General features: G+C 38.4%; 1 protein-coding gene and 1 long non-coding RNA gene across 20 annotated transcripts in view; one reads left to right on the top strand and one right to left on the bottom strand.

Annotated features, from left to right (window-relative positions):
- LOC112665992 (uncharacterized) overlaps positions 1-7,109 on the top strand; it is a 52,542-nt gene extending 45,433 nt beyond the window's left edge. Inside the window, exon 4 of the long non-coding RNA XR_003140647.3 lies at positions 6,757-7,109. This is a non-coding gene — a long non-coding RNA (uncharacterized LOC112665992). The remainder of the gene's footprint in view (positions 1-6,756) is intronic.
- Positions 1-27,296, bottom strand: part of FHIT (fragile histidine triad diadenosine triphosphatase) — a 1,380,560-nt gene that overhangs the window by 618,648 nt on the left and 734,616 nt on the right. The window lies entirely within an intron of this gene.

Genomic DNA, 27,296 nt, shown 5'->3' with positions numbered 1-27,296 from the left:
ACTAGACCATCTCTAAAGCTCCTTCCAGCTTTAACATTGCCAGATTTGAATCAAAATGGTATTAGAATCATTTGTAAGAGAAACACAGGTCGTGCTTCATAATAAAATCTCTATTAAAAATGCATTTTTTTAGTGTAGTAAACCTTCTCAGAGGAAATGAGGAGGATTAAATCAAAGCAGTCGAATGTAACTAGAAGTATGTAGACTATGCCCTTGTCAGAGGCGGTGTTTAACTAAGACAAGGTAGCAATTGCTACGGAGCCTTTTATTTTTCAGTATTATTGGAATGAGAAGCAATAATAATTTCTAATATTAAAGTTATCATTCTTTTCTACAATTTAATTTAGAAAATATAATAAAATCGCAACACTATTTCTGAAACACATTGTAAAAAATACTTCCAGATAGATGAACATTCATTAAGTTATTTGATGATCATTTACAAAGGTGGAGCAGGGTGTAGGAGGAAAAAAAAAGAGAAGAGCAATGGTTATTTGCAAACAATCTAGATTTGGTGGATTTTTTTTTTTTAATTCAAAATGTTTATCAAACAGGTAAGTGAAAGGTACGATTCTTTAACTATTCCATTAATACTCTACTTTCTTTTCACAATGGGATCCTCATGATTATGTAAAAACTGTCAAGGCCCTGCTAGTGATAATTCCTTTATTTTTATACCATCGGCCCTTTGAGCTTATGAGTTGTCAAGAGAGAACATGACATGATCACTGCCTGGTGGAGGTTCCAGAATGGCTTAAGTGCTTCATCTAACTTTTTCTGAATGTATCAGAGGTGTTAGTAGAGCTGCCAGTGCTTAAGACCTGAAAATGCTCTTTCCAGCTCAGCAAGACTGGGAATTGCTAAATATTTTACTTCCTTCTCCGAAAAGTAAAAAAAAAAAAAAAAAAGAAGAGATCTATTAAACTTTACTTAAACCAATCCTTCAAACTTACCTGAGCAGAGACTACCACCCCTTCACCACCACCATTTTCTTTCTCTCAGAAATACTTAACCCTATAAAACATTAGTGGGGGATTAATCTAGGATTGTGGCACATCCATAACTTAGCTATTTGGAACATTATGTCAAATGATAGACTTAATGTCATGAGTCCCTTTGCTTATCTCCATCTTTTTATTTATTTATTTATTTTTATAAATTTATATTTTATTGGTGTTCAATTTGCCAACATATAGAATAACACCCAGTGCTCATCCCATCAAGTGCCCACCTCAGTGCCCGTCGCCCAATCTCCATCTTATTTAATTGTTCACTTCTCCTCTTTGTCTCCTTTCTTTCCTCCACCTCCAACACATGCTCACACTTGGATTCTAAATTGTTGGTCCAAGACCAAGAGAGTCATGAGGACAAATTCTGGTCCATCTTCTTCAATGAACAAAGCTATTGACTTCCTGACAGCAAAATTATATGAAATTAGTGACATCTACTTCAATATGCATTAACCTCTTTTTAATAAGCTGCCTCTTTTATCTTCAGTACTCAATATGTTTTAGGATGTCTCTTATGTCTTCCTTATCTGGGACTCCTACTTACCTACAGACTTAAAAAATGTTTGGTGGCTGATATGATCAGTGCACTTCTTCTGAAATTAAAGTTTCTTTTGATATTGAGTTCAGTACATTTAAAGTAGAAATCAAATGACTTAGGCTGGTGACAAAGATTTAAGTCAATAGTGAGGAATTTAATTTGCTGGTGCTGGGTTTCACAATCAAATAGAGAGGATCTATCAAATCAAAATTTCAAGTGTTTCCAAAATTTTATTAAGTTAATTTATTCAACAAATACTAAATACCTTTTATGTGCCAGACACAGCTTTGGGTGCTGGAGATACTACTAATATGACCTGTCTATACCCTGTCCTTGCCTTCAAGAGGTTTTAGTCTAGCAAGAAGGGAAATAGTCCTTTTATAATTAAGTTTATAGTGCTCTGATTACAATCATGATCATTGCCACGAGGGAGATAATTAAGACAACCTAACATAGTCTATAGGTGGGGACAATGTGTAAGGATGGAATCAGAGCAGGATGACGTGAGAAAGTGACATTTAAGCTAAGACCCAAAGAATAAGGAGGACTGGATAAATTTCCAGATAGCACTAAATGGAAAGAAGTGTGTCATATTTGAGGAGAAAGAAGGCCAGTGTGTTTGCAGTACAGAGAACAAGGCAGAATGTTGTGGGAGTCATCAAAGAATAAACAGGCCACCATCATAGGAGTTCAGAGGCAAATCTCTTTTTAGGATTATTACATGTGGTTTTTAAAAAAGTAATGGTTTTCTTTCTTCTTGGTATGTATGCAATACTGGAATATGCTCATGAATCCCAGTTATTTTCTCATATGTAAAACATAATTAAAATCTGACCCTGCCTGATATTTAAAACAAAAGAATTTACCCAATAAATAGGTCAATTTTAAACCTTTAGTAACTTAACAAAGGGACAACTCAGCTTAATTATAAATAATTTTTATCTAATCATTTAAAAACACCTATTAAAAATGTGTGCTGAGCAACAAAGTCTAGATTTCGTTTTTGGAAATGAAAATAATCTAATTCTTCAGGAATGCTCAATTACTTGGGCTTCCACTGATTCAAAATTAACTTCTTCACCTGTTAATCCAATTCTGTAAGGTTTATTCAGTTTTACTCTGAACTAGACTCAAAGTGCTCAATTTAGTGATAGCACATCTTTTACAAAAAACCATGACCAGGGCAGCCCAGGTGGCTCAGCGGTTTAGTGCCGCCTTCAGCCCAGGGTGTATGTAATCCTGGAGACCCGGGATCGAGTTCTACGTCAGGCTCCCTGCATGGAGCCTGCTTCTCCCTCTGCCTGGGTCTCTGCCTCTCTCTCTCTCTCTCTCTCTCTCTCTGTGTGTCTCTCATGAATAAATAAATAAAATCTTAAAAAAAGAAAAAACCATGACCATGTGAGTTATAATAACAGTTTGGAGACTGAAAGATATGGTCATCGGGGTCTTCTATCCTAGCTTTCTTACTTCCGGCGTGCTAAGCAAATGAAAAACTCAGACAAACTCACACACTAGATTTTTTACAACACAGTCTCTTGGGCAAAGTAATCACACTTACATAAAAGGAATTCCAGCATGGAACTAAAGACTATTCATATTTAAGTAACAACTTGATTCCAAAACCTGCAGAGCTCAAACCAAATAGCAAAATCAATTTTCCTATAAGCATTAAGATTTTTTTTTTTTTTTTTAATATTGGGATGTGTGTTGTGTGGCACTGTCTTTTTGAAAAAAGGATGTTGAGGAGAAGAGACTGTTACTTGCTGAATCAGCTCTTACAGTTTCTTTGTTGTCCAGTAGCCAAATAACAGGATATGGGGGGTGGGGGGAATGGGGGGGGAAATCAAGAACAGGACAAGTTAATGCATGTAATGAAGAGCTGAGAGCTTAGTTAGAGCTTGTAAGGCTTTTGGGATTCTGGAAGAAGCAAGGAGACTTTAAGAGTAGCAGTGGTGTATGGTAGTAAAACAAAGGAGAGACAGAGGGTAAATGATTTCATTTCTATTATAAAAGAATTCTCCCTTTGTTCTTTTTGAAGAAAAAAATTAAAGATTTTTTAATGTTTTTTCATTATTTTGGATGTCAGATTTATTTGTCTTTAAACATAACTCCATCCTTAAGTAGATGGACTTGCATTTTGTATGTTTGCAGTAAGATTGAGTAGTGATACTATCATATCACTTAAAACAGACATGCATGGAATAGGAGTAATACCATCCTGCAAACACAACAGCTCAAGTTTAATCCAGGTTATTTCCATATACTGGAGCATCCCTCTGCCAGGACTTTTTTCCCCTTTTCCTAAGTTTTCATAGAGTCACTGCCTGCTCAGGTATTATATCTAAGCTTAAAAATCTGTTCTGCGGAGGGATCCTCCCAGAACCTATAGCCATAATGCTGTCCAACATAACTCTCCACAGTAATGGAAGTGTTTCAGATCTGTTATTGTCCAACAGGGTCGCCTTATGTGACCACTGAGTATTTGAAATGTGACGGTATGACTGAAGGAGGGAACTTCAAATTTTATTTTATTTTAATTTAATTAAATAAAGTAAAATTTTGTTTTGAAATAAAAAATATAAATTGGAAATAGCCATATGTGGCTAGTGGTTACCATACAAAATCACAGCAGGACAAAGTCTCCAGTCTTGTGCTTCATTAGTATTGGGTCTCCTTTGCAGCACTTGGTGGCATTTGCAGTTAGATAGTGTTTATGATCATTTGTCTAATGACCATCTTCTCCACTAAACTATCAAAACTGCCTTGATCCCACTATGATAGTTCATGCCTGAAACACACTGGCAACTCAAAGAGCTGTTGACTGAGTGACTTACTTTTTAAATAAAACCTTTCATTATTTTAATCATATAATATCAGATGTTAATCTGTTGGATATGTGAGTACCAAAGGTTGATGTAAGAAACTTGGAACACTAGCTGTTTACAAGGTGAGAACTTTCTGATAAAGTCCATAAAGTGGTACCAAAAATTATCAAAAACTGTGGGAAATGTGTTTGCTTCAGATTTTTCCTAAACACACACATACACACAAGACACACACACACAAACACAGCTGCCTTCAGAAAAGTCTTCTATTTTGCTCTAAAATCTGTTCTGGCTGTGAAAACGATGGCACTCCTCTGCAAAAGAAAAAAATTCAATGCAAAACAAATTCACAACTTAGCTCAGGATGTCGGATAAAGTTGACTCCAAGAAGCTGTCCTCCCTAGTTTAAATGAACACTTTATCTTTAGTCATGGTAGCTAATTTTCTTAAATCGTTTGAAATATGTTAACTTCTCCAGACACAAATGCTCAATAGTTATTCTTTGTCAATGCTGAAAATGAAAGAAAATTATATTAGCATAATACAGTAAATGCAGATATTTTAAATATGGAGACCATTATTCTAAAATCCATCATATCAACCCACAAAATCTCAGTATAAAGAGTGATGGAAAAGCATGCAGCTATGATTTGTGTCAGTGTTCTTCTTCCAGTGTGTACCTACATTTTCAGAAGGCCTACAAAGGAAAGGTTACAACCAAGACCATCAGGGCACCTGTGGCACTTTCACATCTCTGCTCAAAATAGGTATAGACATTTAAATTAATCATTTGGAGGTTGAAATACTAAGAAATTTCTGCCAAGTCCTATTATCATTGAGCAATAATTTAAGCAGGGAAGTTATTTGTCAAAAAGCACAGAACACCCTACACAGATTTAACATGTCAAACTAAAATGATCAAATTATTTTACTATTAAGGTAATTTCAAGATGGGTATGACATTTGGCTTTTTTGTCTTCTAAAAAATGAAAAATATCTTTGGATATCTTCAGCAATGTCTGACCTTCAGAGTCACTGACTATGCAAGTAATGTGGAGATCATGGTCATTGTTATAAGAATCTGAACCTCAAAGCCCAGACCGGGAAGTTCATTTCATTATCACAAAAATAACTTGAAGGTAGATTCAGCATAGATTCATAAAAATAAAGCACCAACAGGAAGGAGAATATTACATATTGAAAGCACTACAAATCAAGTAAGTGCTATATATCCCCAATCCTTGGAGAATTGCAAATGTGCCCTGGCTAAAACTGGTCTTGCAGAGTTTGACTTTTGTCTGGTTCTACAATGACATAGAATCCATTTAATCCCACAGCAGTGAAAATGAGAGCATGCTTTGGCTATAGGGTGAACTGTTAAAGGTTAATTGAGTTTTAGATACTTACCCCTAATTGTTTAAGATTTTATCCTAATATCAATTTCTACATTAATGCACAGGCTCCCTAAGACCATAGGGAATATATTTCATTTTAAAATTAAATGTGTCCTTCTGCTCAAAAAGAAAAGCATTTTTCCCAGATAATTCTTACAATCAGAATCCAACTTCCTAGATGAAATAGGTCAAATTAATCAAAATTCCTCTAAAATGTCACTTTAAGTAAATGAATAACTAAAAGAGTTACCTAGTTAATTCAAACACTGTGGATATCAATGTAGAAAATTTGGGACACTAATTAAATATGAAAATACAGAACATGTCATTTATCTCAGGGAACTGTATTTTGATAACACTAACACTTCAACTTAAATTAATGTCAACACTTCAACTATTTTCCTTCCATAACTAGAAAACTGAGTACTGCTGGTTGGACAAGAGTTAGATTAACATGCTATTTATTCTAGCATTCAGAGCAGCTCATCAATAAAAAAAGAATTACCATAAGTATTTTTAAGTTACTAGAGCATGATTATGTATAATCGGACAATATCTTTAAAGATACGCCTATTTGTTGTCACAATAAACCATCTGGTAAGCTTCAGAGAGCCATTTTTGAGAGGTAGAGAATAGGCCCAGCTTTCAGAACACCTGGTTGAGGAAACTCTTAATTTACAAAACAAATGAAATTAAAGGAGATTGATTTGTATTGCAAAAGAATCCCCAGTATGGGGAAAAGAAACACCTACCCCTCAAATCCCTTTACCAATAGCATTTCTAGGCCTTTGTGTATTTGGATTTACAATACTCTATCTTATTTAATGTATAACCTTTAAGATACACAACAGCAGCAGCATCAATAACAGTACCTATAATTTATGAAGCAATTTTTGTGGTCTACACATGATGCTGAATCTATGTATTTATTATCTTCTTATGTCTCATAGCACCCCTAAGAGTTCAGTTCTCTTCTTTTCCTTTTTTAGGGAGAATGCTGTGACTCAGGGTAACTTCTCAAGACTTTGCAACTTCCTTGGAAAAAGAGAATAAAAGGAAAAAAAAATTTTTTTTTTTTTTTTTTTTTGGAAAAAATTTTTTTTTTAATTTTCAAAAGGCTTTTAGAGGAGTACTATGGAGAGATGTGCCTCGGTGGCTCAGTCATTAAGCGTCGAACTCTCGATTTTGGCTCAGGTCACGATCTCAGGGTCACAGAATGGAGCCCTGTATTGGGCTCCCTACTCAGCAGGGAGTCTGCTTGAGATTCTCTCTCCCACTCTCCTTCAGCCTCTCCCCCTGCTTGCTCACTCTCTCTCTTTTAAATAAATAAATCTTAAAAAAAAAAAAAAAAAAAGAGGAGTGCTACTGTGACTATCTTCAAGGCTTCCATACATGTCAAAGCTTAATTCTCTTGCTATGTAAATATTTTCCACTTTTTCAGACACATTAGAAAAACAAGTCAAATGTCAGTTATTATCACTACCAGTATGGGCCTTTTGACCTGATAAGACAGATATGGATGGAGGTTTCTTAGGTAATTTTGTTCAGTGTGTGTTATCCACCACAGAACAGAGGACTGGCAATGTCTTGGTCCAAGCTTTATAAACTCCAAAGCATTTATAAGCTTGAGTCACTTCCCAGGGCCACCAGGCCAGCAAGTTGGCAATTGCCTATCAAAAGAGCCATCACACAGAATGGTTCCTGGTTTTTACTGTCATAACCAAGGATCTAGCATCTTCTGAAACTCCATGATTTATCATATAACAAAATAGTTCATGGAGAACACCTTGCTATTTCAGGTTTAAATGACTCTATACTACCCGACACTTTGGTCCCTGTGACTGGTCCCAAAAGTGGTTCTTCAGTTTAGCAGAGGTATGCTAAACGCTTAGCAGGTAATATGAAGGAAAAAAAAATGGTATACACAGAACAACAAAAACCCAAGATCTATTCCAATGTATAGACATAATTTCACAGAATAGTTGAGAGCAGGTTTCAAGATATTTGTTTGCAGTGACTCCCCATCTCCAGTATCAGAGATATCTCTGTTTAACATTAGGCCTCTAGAAATCAGACTTCAACAATCATAACTCACTAGGATTGCTTACACATACGACCATTCTTTTGGCTCTGTCCAGGTGACTACACTAAGGATTTGAGGCTGTGATAATTGTGGTAAGTGCCGTTACTGTCAGTATGGTCTATTTGGAAGAACCAGAGTGACCATAATCTCAGGTCCGAAATAGTACCTCAGTAAATGTTTCTCAAAGGCAAGAGCTGTGTTGTCCAACATCATACCTGGTAGCTACAGTGGTTATTGACATTTAATTAAGTAAATTTTTAAAATTTAATTAAATAATGAAATGCATATTTGCATTCCATAGTCAACTCACCATATTTCAAGTTTTCAATGGCCACATTTCATTAGCTACCATATGAGGCAGCACAAATACAGTTTGGCTCTGGCCTAGAGTAACAATTCCCAACTTGTAACCTTGACCAGGGTTTAAATCAAGACCAGCCTTTGGATTTGGGCTCATATACCAACACTGGTCAATTTGAACCAGCATCTTGGAAGAGTAAAAAAAAATGCAGCGTAATAGTGAAGTCTCTCTGGGACATAGAAATGAGGACTGGTAGCTCCATATGCCAAGTACACTTCCTAAGACCTTCGATTAGCATCAATATCAATAACCCACTGCCAAGTATCTAAAGCCAACAGGCACCACATCTTGGAAATAACCCATGTCTTCCATGTCTTTCAATATGCCATTTCAGAAAAGGCATGAGAGGAGTCACTCCCCCCAGGCACTCAGAGTTAAATAAGTCTTTGACATCTTCTCTGTTCACAATCTAGATCCTAGTCCCAAACAGACCAGTCTTATTAGTAAAGTCAGAAAATACAAATTGGTGATACAGATAATAGCAATGCAATTTTTAAAATGTCTATTTACCTTCATGAAAACCTTATCCTCTGAGTATCATTTCTTTCTCTCTCTCTCTTTTGTTAAGTAAACAATTGAGTCACTGTTAATGGCTTCAATCTAGAGTCCATACTCTTCCCTGATGGAACTCAATCTAATCAGAGATGTTCCCTTCACTTAGAAGTCATTTTTGGATACTCTGACTCCAACAGGCCTTTGGTAAACCAAACAGAACTGTGTACAACATTTCAAATGCAGCATCTGGTCTAGTCTAAATTTCTAAATGACAGGCACATCAAGCAAGCACAACATGCATTTGGAATTAGGCAGAGAATGAAAAATCAGGCCTCTAGCTATCATTAGCAATCATCTTCCCTGGACTCTGCCTCTACTCCCTGCTACACCACCTTTACCTTCCACAGACCTCTTGCTGATGTCATGATTAGCTTGTCAAATCAAATTCAGCAGTGCACAGGCATCTATAGTGACATTTCTCATTTTGCATTTTCATTCACTAGGAAGAAATGGACTCTACTTAGTAGGTAGATTATCCATTATCTACTGCAATTCTAAACCATTTGAGTTGCATTACTAAAATGAACTGGCACTGAAAACAGAGGAATAAGAATGCATACTGATAGAAAAGTAAGTAGGAACAAGGGATCTCTTTTTGTGCTTACTTTCCAGTAAATTTCCTAGAGCTTCAACAAGGACAAAGTGATGCAGTTTATTTCGGCTACAACCACTGAGTGAGATTTCAGCCTTTAACAATCTTAATGACCTGCCAGTCATCGCTATGATTGATAATAAAAGAGAAAGCACTGAAAATTCGAATTAGCTATTCATGTCCCTCATCTCTAAAGCAGTGTTTCTCCACCCAAGGACAATCTTGCCCCTCTCCCATCCCTTGGGGTATTTGGTAATGTCTCTTATTACTTTCAGTTTTCACAATTGGGGGTGAAGATGCTACTGGCATCTAATGGAATCAGGTTAGAGATGATCTAAACGTCCTACAATACACAGGGCAGTCCCCTCACAACAAAGAATTACCTAGCCCCAAATGTCGGTAATTCTGACTTTAAAAATCATAACCTAAAGCTATGTATGATCACTACCACTTACTTGATTATTCAAAGACTTACAATCTGCATGGATATGAGCTGCTTAAAATATAATAATAATAATAATAATAATAATAATAATAATAATAAAATGTCTTCTGTCCATTCACAGAATTCAAGCTTAAACAAAGGCACAATTAATGTGTAGAGTGTGAAGAGGTACATCTATTAGTAAAAATAATATTATTCAACATAGGCTATTTTGTTATTTGTTCAATCCTTATTCATTTTATCTCCTGGACTAATAGAGTAATTTTCTTTTTAATCTACCTTCAGCATTTAAATATTGTTGGATCAAGTTCTCACTGTCAAAAAGACATTAATTATAAAAAAGTAGAATGTGACCATCTTTATAATGCTAAGTATTTTCTGGAAAACCCTTATGTCAAAATTGCCTAATAATTCTGAAGATAGTTTTTTTTCCTTTCAATTCTATAGGTACTATTATTTAATAATAACTTTCATACTTCTAAAAGATAGAATTTACAACAGAAATCATAGCACAAAGTGGAATTAAGTGGCATTAAGTTGTTCCTTATCTTTGAGAAAGTTGAACTAAGGGTTTGGAATACGCAAGGGCATGGTAATACATGTTTCTTTCCCATGTACTACAGAAAAGTAAAAGTAAACACACAGTAGTTAGCCTGTAATAGCTTATCAGTGTCCCTGTCTTGCTTTGTCACTTGATTACCATGTACTGCTCATTCATGGGCATACACATAGGCACACAGGATGAGAGTCAATATTTCTCAGTGTTGGGATCCCTGGGTGGCACAGCAGTTTGGCGCCTGCCTTTGGCCCAGGGCGCGATCCTGAAGACCCGGGATCGAATCCCACATCGGGCTCCCTACATGGAGCCTGCTTCTCCCTCTGCCTGTGTCTCTGCCTCTCTCTCTCTATCATAAATAAAAATTTAAAAAATATATATATATTTCTCAGTGTTTTCTACAGGTAGATTATAAAACCTGAAAAAAATGCTGTGTCCACCTGTTATAACTATCTTTTCCTTTAGTCTTTGTTAACATTATTAATAAAAGAAAATGCCAAGTATCACGTCTTCAATTGCAAAAGAAAACACATGTACTTTAAAAGTAGGTCTCAAACCTTCTTAGCAATAGTTGAATACAATAATTTAAAGTACTACTGAGAAAATAAGTGATGGCATACAAATATTGTTACCTCCAACAACTCACTTTGCCTCTGAATTTTCAAGTCAATTATTTCATAAAAGACTTGCCTTGATTGCATAAATAGAAATGTTCCAAAATAGTTACTATCTGGCACAGAAGTTGTGGTGTATTTGACATGATATTTTTATCTTGAAAATATGAATTAAATGTTCCAGAAGGAATCTCAAGCTTCCCATTTGGGAAAGAAGAAAGGACCAATATTTGATGCTTACATGCTGATACTGTAGTGGGAAATATCAAAATGTGCAAGGATGAAGCAGTCTTTCACTTACATAGAAACTGTCAAGGGCTAGCTCCATGTTGAACCATTATAGAACATAATTATAAAACCTAAAAATAAAAACCACGACTTTGAGCCATGGTAGGCCCTCAGCACACTCAACAAATACATGATTGTTTAAATATGGAACAAACTTGCTGTTTAAATGTGGGGGGAAGTACACACATGCTTTAAGATAAACACTGTTTGAGGGATCCCTGGGTGGCGCAGCGGTTTGGCGCCTGCCTTTGGCCCAGGGCGCGATCCTGGAGATCCGGGATCGAATCCCACGTCAGGCTCCCAGTGCATGGAGCCTGCTTCTCCCTCTGCCTGTGTCTCTGCCTCTCTCTCTCTCACTGTGTCCCTATCATGAATAAATAAAAATTAAAAAAAAAAAAACTTAAAAGATAAACACTGAGAGATGAACAAAGCTAGCAGGTATTTATAGGATAGTAAAAAAAAAAAAAAAAAAATCATTTAAATGAAAACCTATTGCCAGAAGTCTAATTTTGCTCAATGTCACCCTCCTTCTACCCTACACAGCTTTTAAATATGTTCATCTTGCTCTAATTGCTCAGTCAGTAATGGACAGAGCCTTCTAAACAAAAACCTATTATTGTACGAAAGAAAAATGAACAGGTAAGTTGCTAACATAACAGACCCTTGGTACAATTTTAAACAGGCATGCAAAATAACATTTGCTATATGCCCACCACCTTGCCTAGCCCTGGTATCTGACACTGGGCTCTACTTCACAATTTAGGATACAACAGAAGTAAGAAACATCTACTCTGGTATATTAAAAATACAAGGCAGCAGTAAGTTTTGTGACTACCAGGTGGAGAAGTATCCACTGTGGATGAAGCTTTCAAGTCCTCAATAACTTTGGACGTCTTAAATCAATCATCCACAAAATATAGCTTATATAGCTTTGTGTATTCAATTCTTAAGTGTAATAAAGATATACCATCAGACACAGTAAGTAAAAAGGATCTCATGTGAAAGCTTCATTTTATGATAATTTATGACCATAGAGATAAAAATGCAGAAGGAAAAAAAACTCTCAACAGTCACATGAATGATTATATGTAACATATTAGTGAGTTATCCTAAGAGTATATATAATAGAATTCTTACCAGTTAAATATTCATATAATATGGTACTACTTTTAGGAGCTCAACCTTGTGGGCTGCCTGGATGGCTCAGTTGGTTGAGTGTCCAACACTTGGTTTCAGCTCAGGTCATGATCTCAGGGTCATGAGATCGAGGCCTGCATCCAGCTCCACTCAGCGGGGAATCTGTTGGAGATTGTCGCTCTCCTTCTCCCTCTACCCCCACCCCTAATGACCATTCTCTCTCTCTCCAAAATAAATAAATCTTAAAAAAGAGAAAAAAAGAGGTCAAAATTGCATTTATTCAGTGCCCTAGGGAATCTGCCAGAAGTTGGGAGGAATATCCTTAGGTGAAATAACAAAATATTAAGTAACCCTTCAGTGGTAACTACATAGCAGGCAATGCTCTGAGTGCTAGATACAAACTAACTCTGCCATGTGTTAATTATGAGGAACTGAGGCAAGAAGCAGAGTAACATGGCCAGAGGCACATAGAGAACAAGTGGCACAGCCAGGATTCAAGCCCTGGCAGTGTAGCTCCAGATACCATGTTCACTGGTCTCCTCTGGCTCCAGGAAATTCCCTCCTTCCTCACCTTCTCATCACCTCCCTACTGTTCCTTTGTCTGATTACCATCCAATAGCCATACTCTGAAACCAGAGATCCACAACCACCAGGTGTGAGCTGTGTATTTGTTAGCAATCACCTTTCTGGCATTCAAGGACTAAAGAGACCATGAAACAATTTAGCAATAATGATAGGGCAAGGACTATAAGAGAGCAACATTACCCTTCAGTGTCTATAAAAGCACTCATGTGGGGCACCTGGGTGGCTCTGTCAGTTGGGCATCTGACTCTTGATTTTGGCTTGGGTTGTAATCTTGGGGTCATGGGATCAGACCCCACATCAAGCTTCCTGCTCAGCATGGAATCTGATTGAGTATCTCTCTCCCTCTACCCTTCCCTCTGCTCATGCTTTCTCTCTCTCTCATTTTCTAAGTAAATAAATAACATCTTCAAAAAAACCATGATTATTATACCCATCACTCGTTTCTCTTTCTGCGCTCTGTCATTGTTTCTATAGAACCCCATTGACTGCCTTGCTAGCTCTCTCATATACCCACAAAAGAAGGTTTGCATGTGTTCTGGTAAAGAGCAATGTTCCTTCAAGCTGGCATGACCTCACACTCCACTTCTTGATTCTTCTCTAAGCAGTTTCTTCTGTACACATGGGTGAAAACCCAAGCCTAAAAGCCAGTACCCTAACCTACAAAAGAATAGCACCCAATAGACCAAGCAGCCCACATTTTCATTAACGAAGGGCCTACTGTGTGAACCATGCAATAAATGCACCTGCTGAGTCTTTTACATGCACCAACAGCTCTTTATTTTTTTTTTAATTTTTATTTATTTATAATAGTTACACAGAGAGAGAGAGAGAGGCAGAGACACAGGCAGAGGGAGAAGCAGGCTCCATGCACTGGGAGCCCGGCGTGGGATTCGATCCCGGGTCTCCAGGATCGTGCCCTGGGTCAAAGGCAGGTGCCAAACCGCTGCGCCACCCAGGGATCCCCCAACAGCTCTTTAAAGCAGAACCACCTCCATTCTATCCATGAGAACACTGAAGATTCATAGAGAACAAACGATGTGTTCAAGATCTCATGGCTAGTTAGGATTGAAGGCAGAATTCTAACTAGGTCTGTTCTAGAAAGTCTATACTTGGTAATATTGTTTGCACAAGGGTATCTTATATATTCTTCAATTCTTCTTCCATTAATCTGCATTCTCCCTAGGAGCAGGGACTATGTTTTGTTCACCCCTATCTCCATTATATTTCCTAAGAAAGGAGCACACAGAATTCCTCAAACTACTCAAAATATATGAGAGGACAATTCCTAGCGCCCAGTAGGCACCTAAGGGCTTACAGAATAAATGGATACATACAGATTAGGATAAGAAGTCTTAAAAATACTCCATTTAACCTAATTTGAAGGCATTTTGATGCAATAATAGCCCTGGATTCCCAGTTTTCTCTCACCTTCCTGTCTCTGACCTCCCCCATCCTCATCTCTTATTTCTCCACCTTCATCTTTTGTCTGTGTCCATCTCTCTCACACATCATCAGTGTCACCACCTGTCACTGCAGCTACTGCATCCATTAACACACCATATGCATGGTCAACAATCTCATGTGAAATATCCCTAATCACATCTGAGATCAAACCTGAAATAAGCACACTAATGGTATTGACATGACAAAGAACTCCACCTCAGTTAGCTTTCTGCACAAGACAAGTCTCCTAAGCTAAGGAGTCTCAACACTGACACCTGGATCTCAAAAACAAGTGTAACTCTCAATCTCTCCCACAGGTATTGCTGTGGTCTCAGTGTGTGCCCATAAAATTCCCATCTGTACCCTCAGACTCTCATGGTGTTAGAAAGTGAAGCCTTTGGCAGGTGATTAGGCCATGAGAGGGGAGACCCATGAAAGAGATGAATGCTCTTATAAACGAGATCTTGCAGAGCTTCCCTAGCCCCTCTTGCCATGTGAAGATACCATGAGATGTTTGCAATCCAGAAGATGGCCTTTATCTAGCCATGTTGCCACCTTGATTTCAGACTAGAAGTCTCTGGAAACTGTGAGAAATCAATTATTGTTGTTTATGAGCTACTTAATCTGCAATATTTTGTTATAGTGGTCCAGACTAAGGCATGCATGCACCCACAAGTAATGACTTCCCTTTGGCCTAGTATTGACATTGTCATGCAGTAAGACATTCCTCCCCACGTGCCAACTCTTGTGCTCCAAGTTCTTCATGTATCCTTTCCTGGAAAACCCCAATTTCAAGGTATAGAGACTATACCGACAGCTACATTTGACAGAAGAGGACCAAGACACAGAGGGGCTCAGTAACTTACTTTACCATCACAAAGTTACTACGGGGAAAATATTCTTTCCTAGAACCCACATCGTCTTAACACAGACTCTTACCTTCCCTGCAGTACCGCTCTGGCTGTGTTCTGTGATCTTGGTGTTATTTGCATGGCAAATTTTCTAAGAATTACCCTAATTTCTCTTGCACCAGAATAGTATGTCCCCCATGAAGGCACTCAATTTAGTAATTCATTTGCATTCACTAATTGGTGTTCTAAACACATGGTTAGCAAAGTGTGGTCTCTAGACCAGCAACATTAGCACCACTTGGGAGCATGTCAGAAATGCTCAACCTCAGGCCCTATCCTAGACCAACTGCATCCCAAACTCTGCGGCTGGGGCCCAACTGCCTGGGATCTTATTAAGCCTTCGAAGTAATTCTGATCTATGTTAAAGTTTGAGAATGGCTGATATTTACTGAAAGTTTTAGGTAATGTTCTCTCTGAAGACTCATGGTCAAAATGAAGATAGAAACTGCATCGTGAGGCATCTTGCTTCAGTAAAATCCAGAGGCACATTCTGTCTATAATTCTTCATACTGTCATCTGTCCTCACATATCAGCTTTCTGCTCATAATTTCCAAATTGCAACCACCTAACAGCTTCTAAAATGAGTGTCTGGCCTGGCAGATTTTAAAATGCTAGGAGAGTAAATATCTTTGTTTCTGGATTGGACTTGTCCGATGCAGGTGACCAAATCACTCCACATCTGAGAGCAAATTAATTACCCCTTAACATAAGTATATTTTCATGCCAAGTATGGTCTATAATGAGGTCTTTACCATGCAACCATACTTCAAGCAATCATTCACTGAAGTAACCATATTTTAATTACTGGCACTTCTTTCATTATGTATTCTCTATATACAATACACCTGTCAGAAAAACATTTCTTGTTTGACGGATTGTCAGCTCCTTTTTTCCTTGAGTCCTATGTTGTCCACCACCACTACCCACTGACATTTTTTTTTTTTTTCTGTTAACTAGAGTCAAGCACTGCACAAGTTCTTGGGGATTTGGAGCCAAATTGGATGGTTGACCAGCCCTAATGGTTGGCAGAGACTTTTATCTGCTCCTCTGAGATCACTGTTCACACGGTCTCACAGTATATCTGTCTGCTGCAATTAGGGTGCTGCAAAGCTGTTGTTGATAAAGTGACATTTGCTCTAAGCATTGTCACTTTGAAGAATACCCACGAAGGAAAATGAAAATCGATGTAATTACAAGTCATCAACTGCAAATTTCATTCACTTACTTGCTTCAAAACTGCCAAATGAAAATAATTTCAGTTTACCTTAATAACAATATATGGATAGTCAGTTTTTTTGAAAAGCTTATTTTCAATCTGCATTTCTAATATTAAAAAGAGGAAAAGCACTCAGTCCAATTTTCTCTAGAGAATCCTAACTTTTCACAAAACACTTGCAATTAAGTGGTTGCCTAATAATTTACTACAATAAGTATTGAAATGTGTGTTTTAAGCCAAATGCTTTTTTAACTTTTGACTACTGTCTTACCTGAATAGTTATATTTTTAAATTCTAATAACTTTTGTGAAGAAGGTGGCACCCAAATAAGGTATCATGTATGATCAATGCAGTACAATGAATACATTGATCACATGACATTTATTATCTTTCTAAAATTTTCTGTACTCATTATTGTGGGAAAATATATAACAAAAGAAACAACTGAAGGTCAGTTTCCTCCAAACAACTTTGGAAACTCTGAGCAAATAGAAAGATAATTCCATCTAGCAGACAGTAAGAGTAACTGTTAATTAATAAATGTGGACAATATACTCCTCAGCACAAGTCAAAACCTGGTGGCTGCCTCTAAACAAATTTTGTTTGCCCCCTGATAATCTTTTTTCATTTATTTTCCAGTGTTAAACATTTATGAGATTGCATTTCAATATTTAATTTATATATCTTTGAAAAACCTAGGCCACCTGGCAACATGGGCTGTTAACCCCTACATCAATGATGGGCTAACCTCACTCTGTAATATCCTGAGGGGGCTCCTGTGGGCCTCTGAGTTAGCATCTGTTTTGTGTTCTGTCGTAGTTAAAGGAAAGTCCTCTCATTACCAGCCTAGAGTCATCAATGTAGATATCAAAAGGAGGTGGGACATGGGGTAAACTTTGAAGAATGGACAGGAAAGAAAATGGGGATGAGGGATTGGGGGTCTCTGAGGTTATAGTAGTGGTGTAGGCAAAGCTTCAGGAGTGAAGGTGGGGGACAGATGTATAAGTCAAGAGCAATAGTAAATGGAAAGTTCTGACTGGGAGAGAGGTATAGGAATGGGGCATATTGTGAGAAAGCCCAGAAAGAACTGACTGCAGAGTAACTGAAGAGAGCCTTGAATGCCAACTCAAGGAGCTTCTGGGACATTATCCAAGAAACAGCTCTTAGCTTGTTTGAAAAACTAATCAACCCACTCCACATGTAATTTCAGCATATTCATATGCCCACTTAAGCTTGGGTAACTGCACTATTACTACTATGGTAATCTGGCAGCAGTGGTGCCCAAACTGAAGAGGACTGGCATCGGAAGCAGAGAGCAATTGGCAAGGAAGGGGAAAAGCAAAGGAAGCTGTGGAGGGTCATTATGTATACAAGCACCTGAGTCACACCGGCTGGGTTCCAAGACTAAGTACCAAGACTTTCTGCAGGTCTTTTAACATCTTTGAGCCCGAATTTTCTCAGCTCTGAGGAGGAAATAGTACTTGTGTCAGAAAACTATGCTAAGGATTTAATAAAGCAATACATGTTATATATGCTTGGAAGAGTTTTAGGCACAAAGTAAGAGCTTAATAAACATTAACCATACCACTATCATCATCATCATCATCATCATCATCACTTAAACTGTACTGAGTCCTGAAGGGGGTGTCTCAGATTTCCATTTCTATCTCTGGTGGCCCCAGACATAGAGATGGAAGTAAAGAGGTTATGAGAACATATAGGACTCAGTTATTCCAGAAATGTGGGAAGGTGGCCTACTCCCAAGTATTCAAAGATCACTGCATGAACCTGAAGGTGGGTGATACTTTAAGACAATAGAGATGGGAAAGGTCAAAAATAGAATCTGCTCCTTGGAGGAGTCACATGTAAAGTGTGAGTAGCACAGAGGGGCAGAACTATTCAGAAAGCAGTGTAAAAGGCAGAATTCAAAAGAAAGGTCTGAGCCACGATGCCATTTGAAAAACAGCTAATAACGTTTGAATTAAGTTCTACCAAGTAAAGGAATTAGGAGCATAGATAAGCCACATCATCAAGAGCATCATCATGAGAAAACATCTACTATGTGCCACATACTGTTTATCCCCTTAAGTCCTCAGCATAACTACCTCCCTATTTGATAGATGAAGACAGTGAGGCTTAGAGAGGTAAAAATCCTTGCTCAGAAGCACCCAGCTTTAGATAGCATGGATTAAGAGTAGAATCCAGAATCCAGTAGAATCCTCACTCTTAATCCTTTGCTGCATTCCTTCCCATAAAAAGAAAGAGAAATCTGTTTGTTTTTATAAGCAAAGAGAAAGAAATAAACGATACCAAAAGGCAGAAGTGAATGAGTCATGCCTCTAAAGAAGAGAAAGGTAATGGGTTTATGAGCTGGGCAGAGGGCCATCACAAGGCTGAATTGGGCTCGGAACACAGAGAAAAGCATTTAAAAATTAAGAAGGATTGGGGCACCTGGGAGGTTCAGTTGGTAAGCATCTGACTCTTGATTTCAGCTCAGGCCATGATCTCAGGGTTGTGAAATTGAGCCCTGCCTGGGGAAGGAGAGAGAGAGAGAGAGAGAGAGATTCTCTCTTTCCCTCTCCCTTTGCCCCGCCCCCAGCCACTTGTGCAGGTATGGTTCATGCACCTGCTTCCTTGCTCTCTCACTCTCTCTCTCTCTCTCTCTCTCTCTCTCTCTCACACACACACACACAATAAAATCTTTTAAACAAATTAAGAGGGATTGAGGAGGGGGCTAAAAGACTAAAATAAATACGTTTGATAAGTTGAATATCTGGTGAGAGCAAGTGGTCCCAAGATCAAATGCATTTCAGTTAGAAAGTAGAACAAGTAGGAGGATTTCATTGCTTCATTTCACCAAAGAAATGAGAACCAGAATTCTGATTTCAAATTCATTTACAAGAGAATTTTGGAATTATCTGTTGTGCTTTTGTCCAGCTTGGGTGGAGTTATTATTTTTTTGCTTGAGAGGCTGCCAGAACTTACAATGACACTGACTTCAAAGATATACATTTGGTGGTAGTAAATAACATCTACTCCAGGACTGCTGCAACCACACTATACCACAACCACACCACAACCACATCACATCCCACCACACCCCAGAGCATGGCACCACAGCCCACAACAGCTAACCCACAGAACAGCTAAAACAAGGAGCTTACTCCCCAGCAGGTACCATACTAACTAGGCCAGTATCCCATTTCATTTAATATTCAGAACTATTCCCCATGTGATTGGTCCCAACATCAGCTACAATCACAAGTGATGACCTAAGGTTCAGTCCATAATTGTCAAGTGGCCATGCCAATTTAATCTTTAAAACCAAGCCTGTCTACCGCTTCCTACACTTTGACTTTCTTCTTGCTATCTGGGTAAATCCCTTAGAATTTGAAACATCTATTTATTCTCTGAGAAAGTTAAGCATTTAGGTGTTCAGACAGCATATATAGTTTATGATACTCTCATACAAGGATCTAGAGAAAGGTGCTATCTGATGTGCAGGAAGCAGTTAAAGTACTACATCTTTAGTACAAAAGTTTGGCAAAGTTTGGGAGGGAGGGACAAGAAGGAAAAACCGAAAAAAAAAAAAAAAACCCACAATGAAGAGTCTTTGTATGCTTTGAAGAAGATGGTGCTAGAAAAAAAAAAAATTCAATCCTAAGCAGGGTGAAATGATCATTACTGCCAAGGACATTTTTGATTAGGAAGCAAACAAAAGATTAAATTATAAGTGCTAAGTGAAAGAAAAGAGACAAAAGTTACATTTATATGAGTATATACTTGTATACATACTGCAAGTCCATTTACATGAAATAACTAGAATAGGATAAATTCATAGAGATGAAATGCAGATTAATCATTAGTAAGGGCTGGGATCATAGGACAGAAAGTGCTTAACAGGTAAGGGGTTTACTTTGGGATGATGGAAATGTTTTGAAACCAGGAGTTGGAGGTGCACACAGTGAATGTACTAAATGCAACTGCACTGTTCACTCCAAAATGGTTAATGGTTCATTAATTTCATCTCAAATTATTTTTAAAATGAAAAAAATAAATTTTAGGATCTAGATCAACAAAAGGATCTTCTACTTTTTCCCCCAGAATAAAAAGGAAAATCACTAAGAAAGATTAAAACATTATTCTTTTTTTTAAGATTTTATTTATTTACTCATGAGAGACTCCGAGAGAGAGGCAGAGACACAGGCAGAGGGAGAAGCAGACTCCCCGTAGGGAGCCTGATTTGGAACTTGATCCCAGGACTCTGGGATCATGATCTGAGCTGAAGGCAGATGCTCAAACACTGAGCCACCCAGTCATCCAAAAAAACATTATTATTCTTATGTTGGGTTTAATTTGGGAAGGGGGAAATTTTGTTTCTCTCTCTCTAGAGAGAGAAAGAGATTTTACCCCACAAAAATCACATATGAAAATGCACCTCAACAACAGTGAAACTTCTTCTCTATGTGTTATAGTCACTACAGTATAAGACGAAGAAAATGAGCCACATTGATAAACAAATTTCCTGACTATGAAGATAGTTCTCTCTCCCGTCAAAGTGTTCAAGATTAACTTCGATCCCAGAAGGGAAAACTAACTTTTAAATTAATTTAGAAGCAGAGCTTAGAGCTATTTGTGTTAGTTGAGGTTCTCTAATCAGCAGACCTTGTGTCAAGATTAGACATGCAAGAGATGTATTGTGGGGGAGCATGGGGTGTAGAGGGAAGGACGAGTAGCAGGCAGAAAGAGCTAGCTGCCTGACTGTGACATGTGTCTGACTCCTCTCAAGGACGGGGCAGAAGGTAATTTTGGGTGGGAAGAGTCTTGGGCTCCAGGGCAATTCCATGAATAGTTGGGCCAGGTCCAGAAGGAGGCTTTGAGCCAATCTTTCAATGAAAGAAGCACACACCTCACAGGTATAGGTCTGTACTACTAGCCCACTTGCCTTTGTTCATTGGCTACAGGAAGTGTACCCTCAGCATGACACCATGGTGGGTCCAGAGAGACAGTGACTATGTTCTTTAGTCAATTTTGCTCCTGCAACAAAAGACCTGAATGGCACATTTTCACTGAGCCATGCAGACATATTTTCAAAGTCCTCACTATATGTATTTGGCAGGAAGTTAGAGCTCTAACTCCCTTAATAGTGAGGAACAGCAAGTGTTGTTCATTGAAATCTGCAAACAATACCCAACTTTATTTTAAGTTAAAGTTTCTGTAACCTCTCCCCCCTAAATCTAAGAGGTATATTGCTAGGAAGGGAGGAGAAAGGAAACTCATAATAATGACATTGCAAGTGTTCACTCGAAGCAAAGTCCAGCCAGCAAAGAAACTAACCAAATGAGCAAGTCAATACCAAGGCTACAATCTACAAATGGCAAGTCAGACTCTGCACATCAAGTGTGACAATTAATTAACGTTAATTGGAAATGTTAGAAAGAAATACAGATTTTTGTCTGTTTAACCATATGGGGAACAGGGTCACTCACATAAGTATTCACATAAGTGTTAACACTTCCCCCTCCCATGAGTAATAAACCTGTTGTTTTAGAGTAATGTGGGCATTTTATAACACATAACTGCAAACTTTATATTTACCATTTTTGTCTAAAATCTAGAGAGATACTTAGTAAACTATATATTTGACACGTTAAAAATTTGAAGGCTACTATGTGATCCAATAAATCAAATTACATGGGAGGAGTAAGGTACATGGAATCAATCTATGTGATTTCATTAAAATCAAATAAAAACATTATTTATATACCACAGCAGTGGAAACAAAGTCTGTTTTTGGAAAAAGCAATAAAGTCCAGTTGTGTTATAAGAAAAGGTTGTAAAAATAAAATAATAATATGAATAATAAAAGCATTTGTATATGTATACACATCTGTGTCCTGTTGTCATTTCCATTAATCTATGATTACTAAACTTATGTACTTCTGCAAATACAGAAGGTATTTCATTCAAATTGCAGAAAATGTTTCCTCTCATTGCAGTACCTGGGTAATTTAAGAGTTTTTGAGTACAATTTCTCTAATTTATTTTTCACGATGGGATTTTCCCCCAGTTCTAAAGTGAGTATACCATATTCTCCCATACTTAACCCTCAGGATGGAGGAAGTGGTATCCTCCAATATTTTGTGAAGGCAGACTAATTTCCCCTAAAGTTAAACTCAACAAGACAGATATTGAGAATATTGGCTTCCTATAGTGTTTGTGGTCTCCCAGGATGACCACCAAGGGAAGGCCAGGCTGCTAACTGCAATCGGATCATTTATCTCTGCCTCACACTCCAGTCTGAGCTGGTTTCATGTGGGATCTGGAGGACAGGATCACAGATTTCATCACAGGCAGCGTAGCAGGCACATACACAATGGAGCAATCAAAAAGGTGAGCAGGTGACTATTCCCTTTCAGAGGATAAATTACCTTTTCCTGGGAAATGATTATTGGCTGACAATGAGGTGATAATTTACTTCTCTCCAGCCTATAATAAACAAAAATACAAAGTAGGACACCATTTGCAATAACTATGCGGGTGATTATAATCACCTCTTAGCCTTGAAACCAGTCCCTATCTCATCAGCTATGATACATAAATATTGTTTTAGATTTTCATGTCTTCTAAAAGAAAAGCTTTTGTGTGCTCCTATATCATCAGTTATTATACATAATTTTTTTTTTCTTTTTAGATTTCCATGCCTTCTGAAAGAAAAGCTTTTGTGTGTCTCAGCTTGGCCAGCTGTCCCTAATGACCCCTATTACCAAACTTTACACACTTTGAGATTTCTTTTGAAGTGAACCTTGTTTCCTAATTCAGCATATGCTCTTGCTTCCCACCCTCAGGAAGGAGTCTGAGGCAGGCAATTCTCTTATGGAAAGAGGACAGAAAAGGTATGTTATGTAAGTCAGCAATGACTGAACGGATTGTCTTTAGAAGGACGGCAGCATTCCAGATGGAGCCATCAATGTTCCTTAGATAAGACCGCTTCTTTCTATGGGTCTTTTGATTATCGAGGGGCCTAATCTGAAGTACAGGTGGTGACAAAAAGCATATCAGTGATTGGAATACACAGCACAGGAATTCATGAGCTGTCTCTAGGTGCTATATAAGGCAGGGGATGGGAGGGGACAGTGCTACTTGAGGACCTGGAGAAGAGAGGACATGGAAGCCACACTGGAATGGAAGCTTCTGACAGTAGCCTGGCGGTAGGAAGGAAAGAGGCTGAGGAGAAGCTCTACCTAGGAGGGTGGCCAACCTTGTGCTAGAGACTGCATTGGAAGTGGATCCCTGCTTTGTCATAGAATTACCTTCTGTGATGTCCACACAGCCAGACAAAGTCTGTTACAATCACTCAGGGTTAGTAGTACTCTGGAGATCAGAGGAGTAAGCAGAAGAGGTTAGCTGGTCCTCAGAGGTGAGAGGCTGAGCCTCCAGCATGCACACACAAGCAGGAAGTCAGAGCAAGAGATGGCAAAAGATCATAGCACCTCTCAAATGTTTGGAAGCACTGGGGAGAGGAAGATAGTCTTCCCGCAGTGAGTAGGACTATGTCCTTTCCTTTGGAACAGTTACATAGAGGAGCTCGAAAGACCAAAGAACTTAAGGGCCATCAGCTCTCAATGAGAAGTGTTTGCTAGTCTAAATTACGTATCTCTAAAATGGAAACTGAATTAGCTGTCAACATTTAAAAATCAAACTTCTTTTTTTCTAGATACATGGCTTCTTTGGTAAAAAATGAGACAATCTGAAAATGTCAGGCTTGAATTCCCAGGCACTGCATAGCAACTGATGCTTTCAGAGAGAGCGAGGGTTACAGAGTTCTAAGCAGACATGACCCCGCCCCCCAATTTTCCACCACCCAGACTAGTTCACTCATTTATATGCCCTGCCCGTGTCTCATTTATATGCTTCCTGAAGTCGCATCACGGAGAGCACGAGAGACCTGAGTTCATCGCCTACCCCCATCTCTGTATCAGGTCCAAGCTCTTTCCCTGGGGAGATGCTAATCATACTCTATTCCACAACTCTCACGTGAATCCACTTCCAACCAGCTATGAAGATGAATAAAGAGAATGTGGACCACCACCCAGTGGGGACCAAAGGACTGGTTTGGACCTTGATTCTGCACACAGACCAGAAAAGTATATGGGACCTAAGCTCACCTTCCTTACTTTGATGACCAGTATACACCATCCCTTTGCTAATGGCAGGAGATGGCTTAATAAATAACAGATTGGTCCATAAAACAACAGCAACAACAACAACAAAAAAAAAAACAGTTGCACAAACCCTGATAGTACAGGATCTGAGGGCTCTACCCATTACAAATGACATGTTCTATGCATTTGCAATGGTTGTTTTTGCCTTGCCCTTAGGAGCAGCTCAGTGTAATTGTGGTGAATTCCTTGGTTCTGTACTACAAGGTGAAAGGCAAGTTAATCTGCTGACATACATGGGATCTTTCTATTGCTTTATATTAATGAATGGCATGTGTACTGCTTATTCTCCATTTGTCCTCAGATCTTTTCTCTGCGCTTCCTGTCCTATGTCCCAGCAAGTTATTTTCTATGTATCTGCCAGACTCATTTCTCCTCTGACTTCTGGTAGGTTTGGCCAATGAGAATCATGAGCAAAAGAGTGGTGGCTGTGAAGTGAGAGAAAATGGAGTACTTACTCCCTCTAATTCTTATCACGCTCCTTATAATCTCCATCGAGCCCTCTTGGATAGGATCAGCTCTTGTGGGGCTCTCCTAACTATTTGCCCATCCAGGCATAGAGGTGATACAGGCTTCCTTCCACTGCTATTCCCTTGAGCTTCTCCAAACTTTTACTTCCCTCCACCCTGTTCATACCATATAAACAGTCCCTTTACTAAATTCCCCTTCCATTCAACCCTAGATTGTGCCATCTGTTTCCTGCTGGCACTTGATAGATCAGATATGAACATTCCAAATATGGGCACAGAAGTAGATGAGCAGAAAAAAACAAAAGGAGGTAGAGAAAAAAAAAAGAGAAGATTTCAAATGAATCTGAAAAAAATTGCACTAGGGCAATCTTACAGTTAGGTCTTTACAAGGCTTACTTGCCTTAATCATACACTTAAATGGTTGAGTGTTCTGGGTCATTTCTTCTCTGAAGCCTTTCATTTCATGTGTAATTAAAAACACGCCAGTCTGTAATGATGGCAGCCTTCAAAATGGTCAGTCTGTCACTTTTCACATCTCTAACGCAAAACACAAGTGCCTGCCTGATTACTAAAAGTCTTATTAAGGGGCCATTGTTTTCCCCTTTCTCCCAACTCCTCCCATCTCCTGATCTTTATTATCTTGCATTCTACTTAAAGAAAGGTCTAAACGAAAAAAAGATAATACCATAGACACCCACATCAGACTGTATTCATAACTGAGGTAAAGTGCATCTGATCTTGTCACTCAGCTTTTGTTTCCCTGTCTAAATCTAAGAATAACCTGAAGTCAGTTGCAAAACAGGGAAGAAGTTTTTCCGAGGAGCATGTGGGTGGCAGGAGTTAGCCATGAGGGAAACTTCAGTGTCGGGAGTCTGGTTGGATTTCACTGTGGCTGCCACTTGATTTTACTAACGTTGTTGGTCATGATATTTAATGTTATTAATTTTAGGTATAGTTATTATCTTTTGTAAAGCTAATCAGATCTGGCAGATAGTGTCCTTTAAAGAGGACACTAATTCTAAAAACTGCTGAGTTTCTCTGTTGGCTGAGATAAAGAAAAATAATCTTTATTTTTACCAGTGATTAATTCTATTCATTTTTTAAAAACCTATTACTGCAACATTATGCACCAGGTTTTTCCACAGACACCTGTTTTCAAATTATCTGAATTTCAGAGAAGTCTGGTGGTGGCTTAGAAAATACAATATTTTACCCATAATAAAGGAGCATTAGCAGTGAGGGCTAGAAGTAGTTCAAAAATGGAACAGATCAGCTTTTTAGATCCTGGAGAGTGGAGAGTATCAGTCTCGGTATCTTCATGGATGGACACAGAACCTAGCACAAGGTAAATGCTCAATTAATGTTTATTGAATGAAAAGAATGTTTTGGGGGCCAACTATTTTGGCAGACTTCACTCACTCTTAGTCCAACACTTAGAACAAGTATCTATTCTCAAGGACCACCTTTTTGCAGCAATGCTCATGCCCAGAACAAAATTCTTATTCAGTAGAGAGATCTCCAGTACCATAGAAAGGTTTTGACTGGTTCTCCACGTTAGCATACAAAGCCTACATTGTAGCCTACAGAGAGGATAATGGGAGTCAACAGTCCCAGTGTTTCTCAAGTGGCACTCATTTCCTCTGAAAATAAAAGCACAGGGATAAAAAGACAGAAAAAGTAACAACCAGTGTGAGCAGCAGAATTGCAATGACAGAGTCAGGCAAAGAAAGAAGCAATTAGGTTTGTCTCCATGCACCTTCATGCTGGCTAGGGGGCACCAGACTGGCTCAGTCAGTAGAGCATGTGACTTTTGATCTCACGGTCATGAGTTCAAGCCCCACATTGGGTATGGAGCCTACTTAATTTAAAAAAAAAAAGTAACTGTTCCATAAGAATGCTGGTGGGGGCGCCTGGCTGGCTTCCTGAGTAGAGCATGAGGCTCTTGATTTTGGGGTCATGAGTTTGAGCCCCATGTTGGACATACAGTTTACTTCAAAAAAAAAAAAAAAAGTGCTGACTGGTAAAATTATCTCAGGCGCTGGTGGTGCTTG

This window comes from Canis lupus, chromosome 20 (assembly GCF_003254725.2).
Source record: "Canis lupus dingo isolate Sandy chromosome 20, ASM325472v2, whole genome shotgun sequence".
Taxonomy (NCBI): Eukaryota; Metazoa; Chordata; class Mammalia; order Carnivora; family Canidae; genus Canis; species Canis lupus.
This window is presented reverse-complemented; position numbering and strand designations above follow the sequence as displayed.